Source organism: Chlorocebus sabaeus, chromosome 17, assembly GCF_047675955.1.
Source record: "Chlorocebus sabaeus isolate Y175 chromosome 17, mChlSab1.0.hap1, whole genome shotgun sequence".
Taxonomy (NCBI): Eukaryota; Metazoa; Chordata; class Mammalia; order Primates; family Cercopithecidae; genus Chlorocebus; species Chlorocebus sabaeus.
Window position 1 is genome coordinate 26745749 of NC_132920.1, and position 10069 is coordinate 26755817.

Sequence of the window (10069 nt, forward strand, 5' to 3'; positions counted from 1 at the left end):
TTTTCTCCTTCAAACACCACATTCAGTGATTTGTCAAAGAGTAAACATTATTCCTGCAAAACATTTTTGAATCTGTCAATTCCTTTCCGTTGATTCAGTACACATTCACAGGGAAGATGCTCTGTGCCAGACGCTGTTGTAAGTTCAGGAGATTCTAAAGATTCAAGCAGCCCAGTCCTCAAGAGAAGGCAGGATAAATATGGACAAGGGAAGATACCATTTCAGTCTCCGTGTCATTTACAGCTAAATAACGCTTTCAAAAATGTCAGTTTCAATATATCACTCTTTTGCACTCTGAACATTCCTGATTTCCTAGTTATAACATGATCCTGCTTTTCTTTGATTTTTTTTTCTCTTCTTTCTACCCAAATTGTGATTTTGCTTTAAAAAGTTGATTGATTAGACCCATTGCTGGATGAGCGTTGTTCAGTTCTCAAATGTGTTTACTGATTTATTATCTGCTGGATCTATCAATTACTGAGAGAGGAGTGTTAAGGTCTGCAAACGTAATTGGATTTTTCTGTTTTTATCTGGATTATCCAATTTTGCTTACGAGTTTTGAAGCCCTGTGTCCTTATATGCATTTGGGACATTATTTCTCTGGTGTGTTGACACCTCTAATTATGTAACAGCTTTATCCCTGGAAGTTTTCTACAATTTAAAATCTGGTCTGTCTGATTTGAATATATCCACCACAGCTTTCTTTGAGTAATGCCTAAATGACATGTCTTTTCGCATTCTTTACTTTCAATATGCTATGTCACTTTTAATGTCATATATAAGCATATTACTAGTGACTTTCCTATAGTCAGCATATTCGTTTATAATACATTCTGACAATTTCTGGTTTTCAACTCATGGGTTTAGATCATTTACATTTAGTGTTTTTATACATAAGTTTTTAGATAGATCCACTGTTTTTCTTTTTGAGGTGGAGTCTTGCTCTTGTCACCCAGGCTGGAGTGCAACGGCACAATCTCCCCTCACTGCAACCTCCGCATCCCAGGTTCAAGTGATTCTCCTGTCTCAGCCTCCCGAGTAGTTGGGATTACAGGCACCCGGCCCCATCCCTGGCTAATTTTTTGTATTCTTAGTAGAGACGGGGTTTCACCATGTTGGCCAGGCTGGTCTCAATCTCCTGACCTCAGGTGATGCACCTGCCTCGGCCTCCCAAAGTGCTGTTATTACAGGCGTGAGCCACCGCGCCCAGCCGATAGATCTACTTTTTAACGATCTATTAATCATTTGTTCCCCTTGTCTCAACTCTTGTATGTTCTTGTTCCTAGTTTATTTCGGTTTATTTAAATCTGGTTGGTAAGTGGTCTAGGGATCACCATCCCAGGGGTCTAGGGATCGCCATAATGGCGCAATCTTGGCGCACTGCAACCTCTGCCTCCCGGGTTCAAGTGATTCTCCTGCCTCAGCCTTCCGAGTTGCTACGAGTACAGGTGCCTGGCTAATTTTTGTATTTTTAGTAGAGATGGGGTTCCACCATGTTGGCCAGGCTGGTCTCAAACTCCTGACCTCAGGTGATCCGCCTGCGTTGGGCTCCCAAAGTGCTGGGATTACAGGTGTGAGCCACCGCGCCCGGCCGGGGCTTAACTTTTACATTTTATTTTATTTTATTTTAAGACAGGGTCTCACTTTATTGCCAGGACACCGGTGCGATCTCTGTTCACTGCAACCTCCGCCTCCCGGGTTCAAGCGATCCTCCCACCTCAGCCTCCTGAGTAGCTGGAACTACAGATGCATACCACCACACCCGGCTGATTTTTGTATTTTTTTTGTAGAGACAGGGTTTCACTGTGTTGCCCAGGCTGGTCTCAAACTCCTGGCGTCAAGGGATCCGCCCATCTCGGCCTCCCAAAGGGCCGGGATTACAGTAATGAGCCACCACGTCTGGCCTTGGGCTTACCTTTCTAGTCAACCTTGATTCATTGTCTTCCTTCAAACACCACATTCGATGATTTGACAAATAATGGACATTATTCTTGCACAACTCTTTTGAATCTATCAATCACTATCCACTCATTTAACACATCTTCAGTGGGGAGATGCTCTGTGCCAGACACTGTAGTAGGGTCAGGTAATTCAGAGGAAGTATAGACACCCCAGACCTCAAAAGAAGACAAGATAAATGTAGACAACGGAAGATCCACCTCCAGATTCACCATAGTCAGTCTTTCTGTCATTTCCAGCTAAATAACACCTTCAAAACTGTTTCAAAATAACTAAGTCACTATTTCAAACTCTTTCAGTAATAGCACCCTTCTGTATGCTGGACCACTCTTAATTTCCTGGTTATAACATGATCTTACTTTTCTTTTAATTATTGTCTTTGCTTTCTGGCTAAATTTTTATTTTGCGTTATGAAGTTGATTAGATCCATTGGTGGATGGTGTGGTTCAGTTCTCCAACATGTTTGTCGATTTGTTGTCTACTAAGTCTACCAATTACTGAGAGAGGAGTTTTAGCATCTTCAACTTTAATTGGATGTTTCTGTTTTTACCTGGCTTATCTAATTTTGTTTATGTATTTTGAAAATCTGTGTCCTCATATACATTTGGAACAGTATTACCCGGAGAATGGACAATCGTAGTTATTTAGCAGGCCTCATTATTCCTGAAAAGTTTCTCGGCTTTCAAATCTACTTTGCCTGATTTTAATGTATATACCACAGCTGTCTTTGATTAATGCTTGCATGAGGTATCTTTTCCACTCTTTTCCTTCAATCTGCTATATAACTTTTATTCTTATATATAAGTGTACTGCAGGTGGCTTTCTTATAGTCAGCATATTTATTTTTAATACATTCTGATGATCTCTAGTTTTTAATTAAGTACTTAGATCATTTACATGTAATGCTATTATAGATAAGTTTTTAGATAGATCTGCTATTTAATAATTTATTAACCTTCGTTCCATCCGTTTTAATTCTTCTATGTTCCCCTTTCTGTCTTGTTTTGGTTTATTTAAATCTGGTTAGTAAGTGGTCTAGGGATTACCATACACATATATAACTTTTCACAATATACTTAGAAGCAATATTTTACAATTCAAGTTGAATATAGAAACTTCATCAAGAGTTAGGCCCATTACACTTACCCTTTTATCTTATTTATGTAGTACGTCTAGATACAATGACAACTGTTTCTGATAGAGTTACAATTTTCGCTTTCAATCACCAAACATACCTTAAGGAACTCAAAAGAAGAATAAGAGTCTGTTATGTCTACCTAGACATTTTCTATTTCTGCTTTTGTTCCTTCATTGATGACGTTCTAAGTTTCCTTCTGGTATCACTTTTCTCATCTCAAATCTTTGCTAATTATTTTCTAGCATTCTCACTAAGAATGAGAATGGATTTACTCACCTTCCAATGAGAATGCATTTATTTGCCTTTGTGTCTGAAAGATACTTTTGCTCCACATAGTATTCTGGGTTGATAGGTCTTTTTCTTTTGTTACTTACTAAATACTATGACATTTTTTTTCTGGCCCCTGTGGTTCCTGAAGAGAAATCTACACTCATTCACATGGTAGTTTCTTTTCCATTTTCCTTTGACCGCTTTCAAGATTGTTTTGTGCTTTCCCCGTTTTCAGCAGTTTGATTATGATATGTTTTGCAATGGGTTTCTTTGGGTTTGCCCTGCTTGACCTTTGCCGAACTTTAAAAACCCGGTTTATATCTTTTGACAAATTGGATACCTTTTCAGCCATTAATTCTTCAAACTTCTATCCCACAGAGTCCTCTTTGTCCTCTTCTTTTCAGATTACAATAATGTGAATGTTAGATTTGTTGTTTTTATTTGTCCCTGAGGCTCTGTTCATTTACAAAAATCCTCCTTTCTCTCTATCGTTCAGATTATGTAGGTATTCTTGTTCTGTTTTCAAGTTCGTTGGCTTTTTCTTAGCATCTGCATTCTGTTATTGAGATCATCCAGTTAAGCTTTTTATTTCCCCTAAGAGTTTTGGTTAATACATTTTTTTAATTATTAAGTTTAAAATTGGTTTTATATATTCCAGATATTTGCTGACACTTTCCAACTTTCCATTCACTTCACGAATGTTATCCCCTAATTCTAGGAGCATTGTTATCATGACTGCTCTAATGTATGCGTCAGATGATTTTGACATCTGTGTCCTCTCAGTATTGTTATTCGAGGAGTCTCTTTGCCATGTGAATGAATTAAGATCTCCCTGATTTTTCATAATGCTGAATATTTTGGGGCTTGTAACCTGGACTTCTTTGGATTATGTGATGAGACGCTGTGTTTTGTTGAAATCTTAAGAATAATATTGCTATTTTTGTTTTTGCAGACACAAAAATTGCCTTGTATTCAAGTTCCAAGTACCAACCAGCCTTCCACGTGTTGTTGTTTCAAAGATAACTCTATTTGCAAAGCCTTTGCACTGCTGTTCCGAGATCTCCGGAATGTGTGCCACCCAGTGGTCAGTGAGGACTGGAAAGTTGGCCATTGAGCAGTTCAGCTCTCAGGCTCATTTTTGGTAAGTTGTTTGGGATTAGAGCCACTTATTCACAGCTGGCAGGTGCGTCCACAAGCTCATGAACAACTTTATGGGTTTGCTTTCTACAGTATCTGTCCAGGTACATTCTAGTTACTTGACACATCCTGGTTTCAGTCCCCTGACCAGAAAGCCGGGGCTGTATTTACCCAGGTGGCGCTGCCCTGCACTTTTCACAATTGTCTCGCATTTAGGACCAAACTGCAGGCAGAAACAGGGAGAAAAGAACAGGTGTATATGTCCCTTGGCTTCACAGCTCCTTGAAGAAACAGAAAATGAATTACACAGTAGATCTACACTACACTGAATGCCAGGAGGGAGCCGTCACCAGCCCTGTATTGTTGCTGCTCCTATGTCTTGAACCAAAGCAGCATCCTCCTCTCAGACACTAACTTGGGTTTGGAGATCTGAGTTTTTGGAGACCCAAGGTCCGAATAATAAAGCTTGGAGAATGTGGGCATCGATCCCACTACCTCTTGCATGCTAAGCAAGCGCTCTACCACTTGAGCTAACTCCCCACATCAGGGGAGCTTTATTTATCCTTAGTGGGTGGCATGGAACACAGGTGATTTCAGGGACTTCAGCGCAAAAGCAGGACTCTACTAAGAGCAGATCTTCTCATTGATGGCCCAGGGCAAGGCCCGGTGGCTACTCATTCTCTGCAAAGAAGGAGGAGAAAAGGGAAGAAGGAGAAAGTCACAGAGGGAAAACTCGTGCTTCCAAAATGCTAAGTTTAGGATATTCCAGGAATATCCTAAACTTAGAAAAAGGCACATTCCAGCAAAGGAGGACTTGCCTAGACCTGCCCAGCTAAGGCGTCACAGATTTTTAAAAAAGGATTAAATGATTAAAAATGATTAAATGATTTTGTGTGTGTGTGTGTGTGTGTGTGTAAAAGTGGGATGGCATTATCACTTGTTCCTTGTAGCTGAGACTGTCTGGGGGTTGTGAGATGGTACGCATTTCTGGAAGGCAAAAAGCTCCTGCTGTTTTCATAACTAGGCCCTTTCACAAATGAGGCTAGTGTGCTGACCACTCCCCTAGGAAACCCCTGAAGAGTGCTTCTTTCACTTACATCTGAGATATGGGTTACCTCCTTGCTCAAGTGTGTCATGTACCAGTTACGTGTCCAACTATATGTCAGAACAACAACAACAAAATTACAGAGCAGAGCCATAAAGAATAAGAGACAAGATCATATCAGAGTGTAAGAATACGTATAATATCAGAGTGTAATAATCAAAATTGAGCTATGCAGCGAAGGAGTGGACATATGTTGGAGAAAACCGGGCTGTTTTTAGGAATTCCTGTGGGAAGAAATAAATCTGTTCGATTTAAGTGGAGTGTGTTTGTGTGTGTGTGTGTGTGTGTGTGTGAGAAATACACATGGAGGGAAGCAGTGATTGAAAAGCCTGTTCACCTTTAAGGAACCTGCTCTCAAGAGCTGATGAGGGACTATTTTAGTGCAGCTCTGTTGTCACTGGCTGTTGTGCTCATTTAATTGGCACCAACAAGTCTCTGTGAACATAAAGATAAAATAAAGATTGCAGAGGAATAGAATACAAACACATAGTAAGGTGAGATTTGCACCACAGAATATAGTAAAGGATTTGTGCCTGATTCTTTTTGCATTCTCTTTGAATCATTTTTAGCCTTTATTCTATGTCCCCCATTATCGTCATCCTTCTTCCAACAAGATTGTTTCTCTTCACCATGGATGTTCTGGTCAGACTGTCTGCTTAACCATCTTGACCTCCTGAGCACTCTGTTTGTACTGAGACCCTGATTTATGTTCAAATGACGCTCTTCCATAGCAGGGCTTCCTGCTTTGCCCAAAGAGCATTCAATTTTTCAAGCCATTTAGGGCTCTTCCTCACCCAGTATCTATGTGAAACCTTAGAGGGAAGCCTATTCTTTTCAGGAAGAGAACCCTACTGGGTTCTAACCTCAATCTGTAAATCTGCTGGGGTAACTGGGATTAGCTCAGATTAACAACTGGGGTTAGCTCAGCTACTCCAGAGGTTACTCTCTGAGAAGGGATGGTGCTGCTACTTCCCATGAAGGCTGAATATAAAGAGGCATCTTCAGGCAGGCGAAAGCGCTATGGTAGTTGCTGGCAGATTCCTTCTGACCGTTGGCTATCTCTCGGACCTGATGGGTGAAGGGTGACGAAAATTGGAGACTTGAAAAACAGGCAAAAAAAAAAAAAAAAAAAAAAAAAAAATCAAAGAAATTTTAAAAGAACCATGCACAAATTCTTAGATTCTTTTATCCAAATCCTTTTTGTCTGGAAAATAATACCTTACTATATATCTGTATTCTATTCCTCCATAGTTTATTTTATTTTATTTTATTTTATTTTATTTTAATGTTCAGAAGAAGCTGGATGCCAGCTACCAAATGAGCAAATCAGCCATGACAACAGAACTTCACTAAAATCTCTCTTCAGATATTGATACAGTCAAGGCCCCCATGAATGCCTATGATACAAATTCAGTGGGAGAGGCCAGTTTTCCACAGGGAGAAAGCAACAAAAGCAGTAGCTAACACTTGCTGAGCAGTTCCTACTGCCCAGATCCACCTCTAGGTGCTGAGAACCAGCCAGAGAATCCCACAGTCCTCATTTTTCATATGAAGAAGCATGCGAGGGATTGACCACCCCAGTCCTCATGTATCATCAGTTTTCCAACGAAGCCAAGTAGCCTTCTGTGCAAAAAGCTCTCCTAACCCCCGGTTGCCTTGATGGTAAAAGTACTCTGATGACAGTGTTAGAAAAACATGGGCACAGGTGTTCCGGCAAGATGACCAGTAGAAGGCGAGGCTAAAGTTGTCAAGGTGACAGAGTCCCTGATTGTCCTCCTGAAAGTTGAATGTGCCACCTCCACATTCCCAACCACTTTACTGCCTAGCGATTCCCTCACAGTAGACATCGTCAAATCACTTCTTACATATTTTGTGTTGTTTCCTGTCTGTTTCTCCCCACTCCTCCCAGGTGGGATGTAGGTTCACAATGGTAGGACTATTTGTGTTGTATACACTTTCTCCCCACTCCTCTCAACTAGGACATAGTTTCACAAAGGTGGGAATGTTTGCGTTGTATTCACTCTTGACCCAAAACAGCCTCTTAACAAGATACGTGTTCAAGAAATATTTGTTGGATGATGAAAAGAATAAATGACTTCACCAATCCACCCAATAATTACTGTTAGATGAACCTGAGAGCGGGAAGTTGGAAGAGAAATTTCCCCTGCTTCCTGTGTCAGCTAGAAAGACCAATGCTATGACATAGCTTGTAGTTTCTGGTGTAATCTACTCTTCTGTTTTCACCACTCATTTTACTCCAAGCAGTGGAAAGTCGAAGAAACAAGAAAACTTATATACTCTTTCCATTTTCTACGAATATCGGGTCAGTCTTCAAATCCTTATCTGGTACAGCATTTATGTTCCGATATTTAGTGTATGGAACTAATATACTAAAATCAATGCCCTCTCTGAGGCTTGAACTCAGGACCTTCAGATTATGAGACTGACGCGCTGCCAGCTGCGCTAAGAGGGCTCATCTGCACATTTCCATAACATCCAATTTATCAAAGTTCATTTCCCACCTGCTTTACAGTTTCAGCTTTTAAAAACCACAATCAATTCTACTTGAAAGTTACTCTGTATCAACCCATGAGGCACTAGGAAGATTCCACACCCAAGACCAGAGGGGTCTACGCCTTTCCAGTATTTCATAGGACCGTCTGGGTTCTGCGTTACCAGGATCAATTGTACCTGTCTTTTGCTACTCTTTTTCCCTCTTGCAGCCCAGTGATACGGCTTTTCCTTCCCTCAGAGATCTTAGTCACTCTTACACTTTCCATGGTCTCCTCTGTTGAAAAAAGACACGAGGTTCTCAGTTCATGATAGTTCACTGACCACCTGGATAAGTGAATGAAGAAATGGTCATCAAACATGTCTCTTGACCATACTACTGTCTTCCCTCATATCTCCACTTGCATCTACACGACTGAAGACATTGCCGCTACAAAAAGCACAAACCGCTTATAATAGTAACCTCCTTGTTTCTTACCCCTTTGTTTTTTCCTGTGTGCTATTAATTATACTACGACATTTACTACGTTTACGTGGTCCAATTGAATTTCGCTAACGAAACGATGTGCCCTAACGTGCACTTTCTAGATGTAGTGGATTCTCAGATAATTATTGTTTCTAAGGTGCCACAGATGCTAGGTGGCAAACCCTGAACTGAGAAGTAGATTTATTTTAGATTCCAAAATGGGAGTCTTTTCTCTGCTCCTGTTCATTATCTCTCTGCCTGTTTTTCTCCACAGTAGTCCACAGTAGTCCATTCATGCATACAGCAAATTCTCAACCTCCTCCTGGGCCTAGACTTCCAAGTCATCTTTGACTCATTGTCCTCCTTCAAACACCACATTCAATGATTTGCCAAATACTGAAAATTATTCTTGCACATCTCTTTTGAATTTGTCAGACAGAAAGCCAGAGTCAGGGAATGAAGGATTTGGCACAAACTCAATTCTTAGAAAAAAGTCCCACAGGCAGATCAGGAATAGGGTGTATGTGGCAGCAGGCAGTGAACTGTGGTTCTTTCCATCTGCCTTGGGCCTCACCATTGCAGTACCCTGTCTACTATTTAATGTAATAACATCCAGGGAAAATTCCTCTGGATAACCTCCTATATTACAAACAGAACAAATGAGGACATTTTTCAGGGTCACACATGAAACCTGGTAGATTTTTTTTTTTTCTCTAAGTGGGCAATGAGCTGAACATCGACCTAATCTTGCAGTAAATGCTCAGCAGAAAATGCTGTAAAGCAATTCCCTCCTCATCAATCCTCAGAATCTGGTGAGGGTGAGCTAAAGGGGAAGGTCAGGAAGGTCATGATCCACATTGAGCTGAGCAGAGGGACCGTCCCTGCATTTCACCTCAGGAAAAGTCTGCAAGGAACTGAGATGGAGCTCTGATACAAGGGTCGTCTGGAAATGGAGTGACCTTGATTGCTCGGGACTTTGGTGTGTAGTCTCGAGGCCTGAGAAAAAGGAACATTTTCATATTTGGCTCTGCTGTCAGTCTGGTAACTGGAGTCCTCCATTGGCTTGTCTTCTGGCTGCCCACAGAGGCCCAGACCCCTGCTGTAGGCCTCTGCACTCTACCAGTCTTGCTCCAGACCCAGAACAGTGGACTCATTTTAATCACTGAGGCCACAACTCAAATGTCACTGTCTCAGAGAGTCCTTCTTTGACCTCTCTGACTGAATCAGTGTCCTGCCTCTCTCTCCATCTTTTAAATACAATTTTTAATAAATTGGAAAGCATATTAAATTATTGTTTTATTTTCGATCTCTCCCCTGGAATATAAGCTTCTTGAAAAGCTGACAATCTAGATCTCTGAGTTTATGCCCAGTGTCTGCAGTTATGATGATACTTTCTTGTATTTTCCTGTTCAGAAATCAATGACATGCAGAGGGAAAGCTTTCTTCTGTGTGTTTTCTTTCATAGGGTAAGTTCAAAAAGAAT

General features: G+C 40.8%; 2 non-coding genes across 2 annotated transcripts; both read right to left on the minus strand.

Annotated features, from left to right (window-relative positions):
• Positions 1-4971: 4971 nt before the first annotated feature.
• Positions 4972-5044, minus strand: TRNAA-AGC (transfer RNA alanine (anticodon AGC)). Its single transcript has one exon. It is a non-coding gene; the product is annotated as a tRNA-Ala (tRNA).
• A 2965-nt stretch (positions 5045-8009) lies between these two features.
• On the minus strand, positions 8010-8082 carry TRNAM-CAU (transfer RNA methionine (anticodon CAU)). The gene has a single exon. It is a non-coding gene; the product is annotated as a tRNA-Met (tRNA).
• Between the last annotated feature and the right edge of the window lie 1987 nt (positions 8083-10069).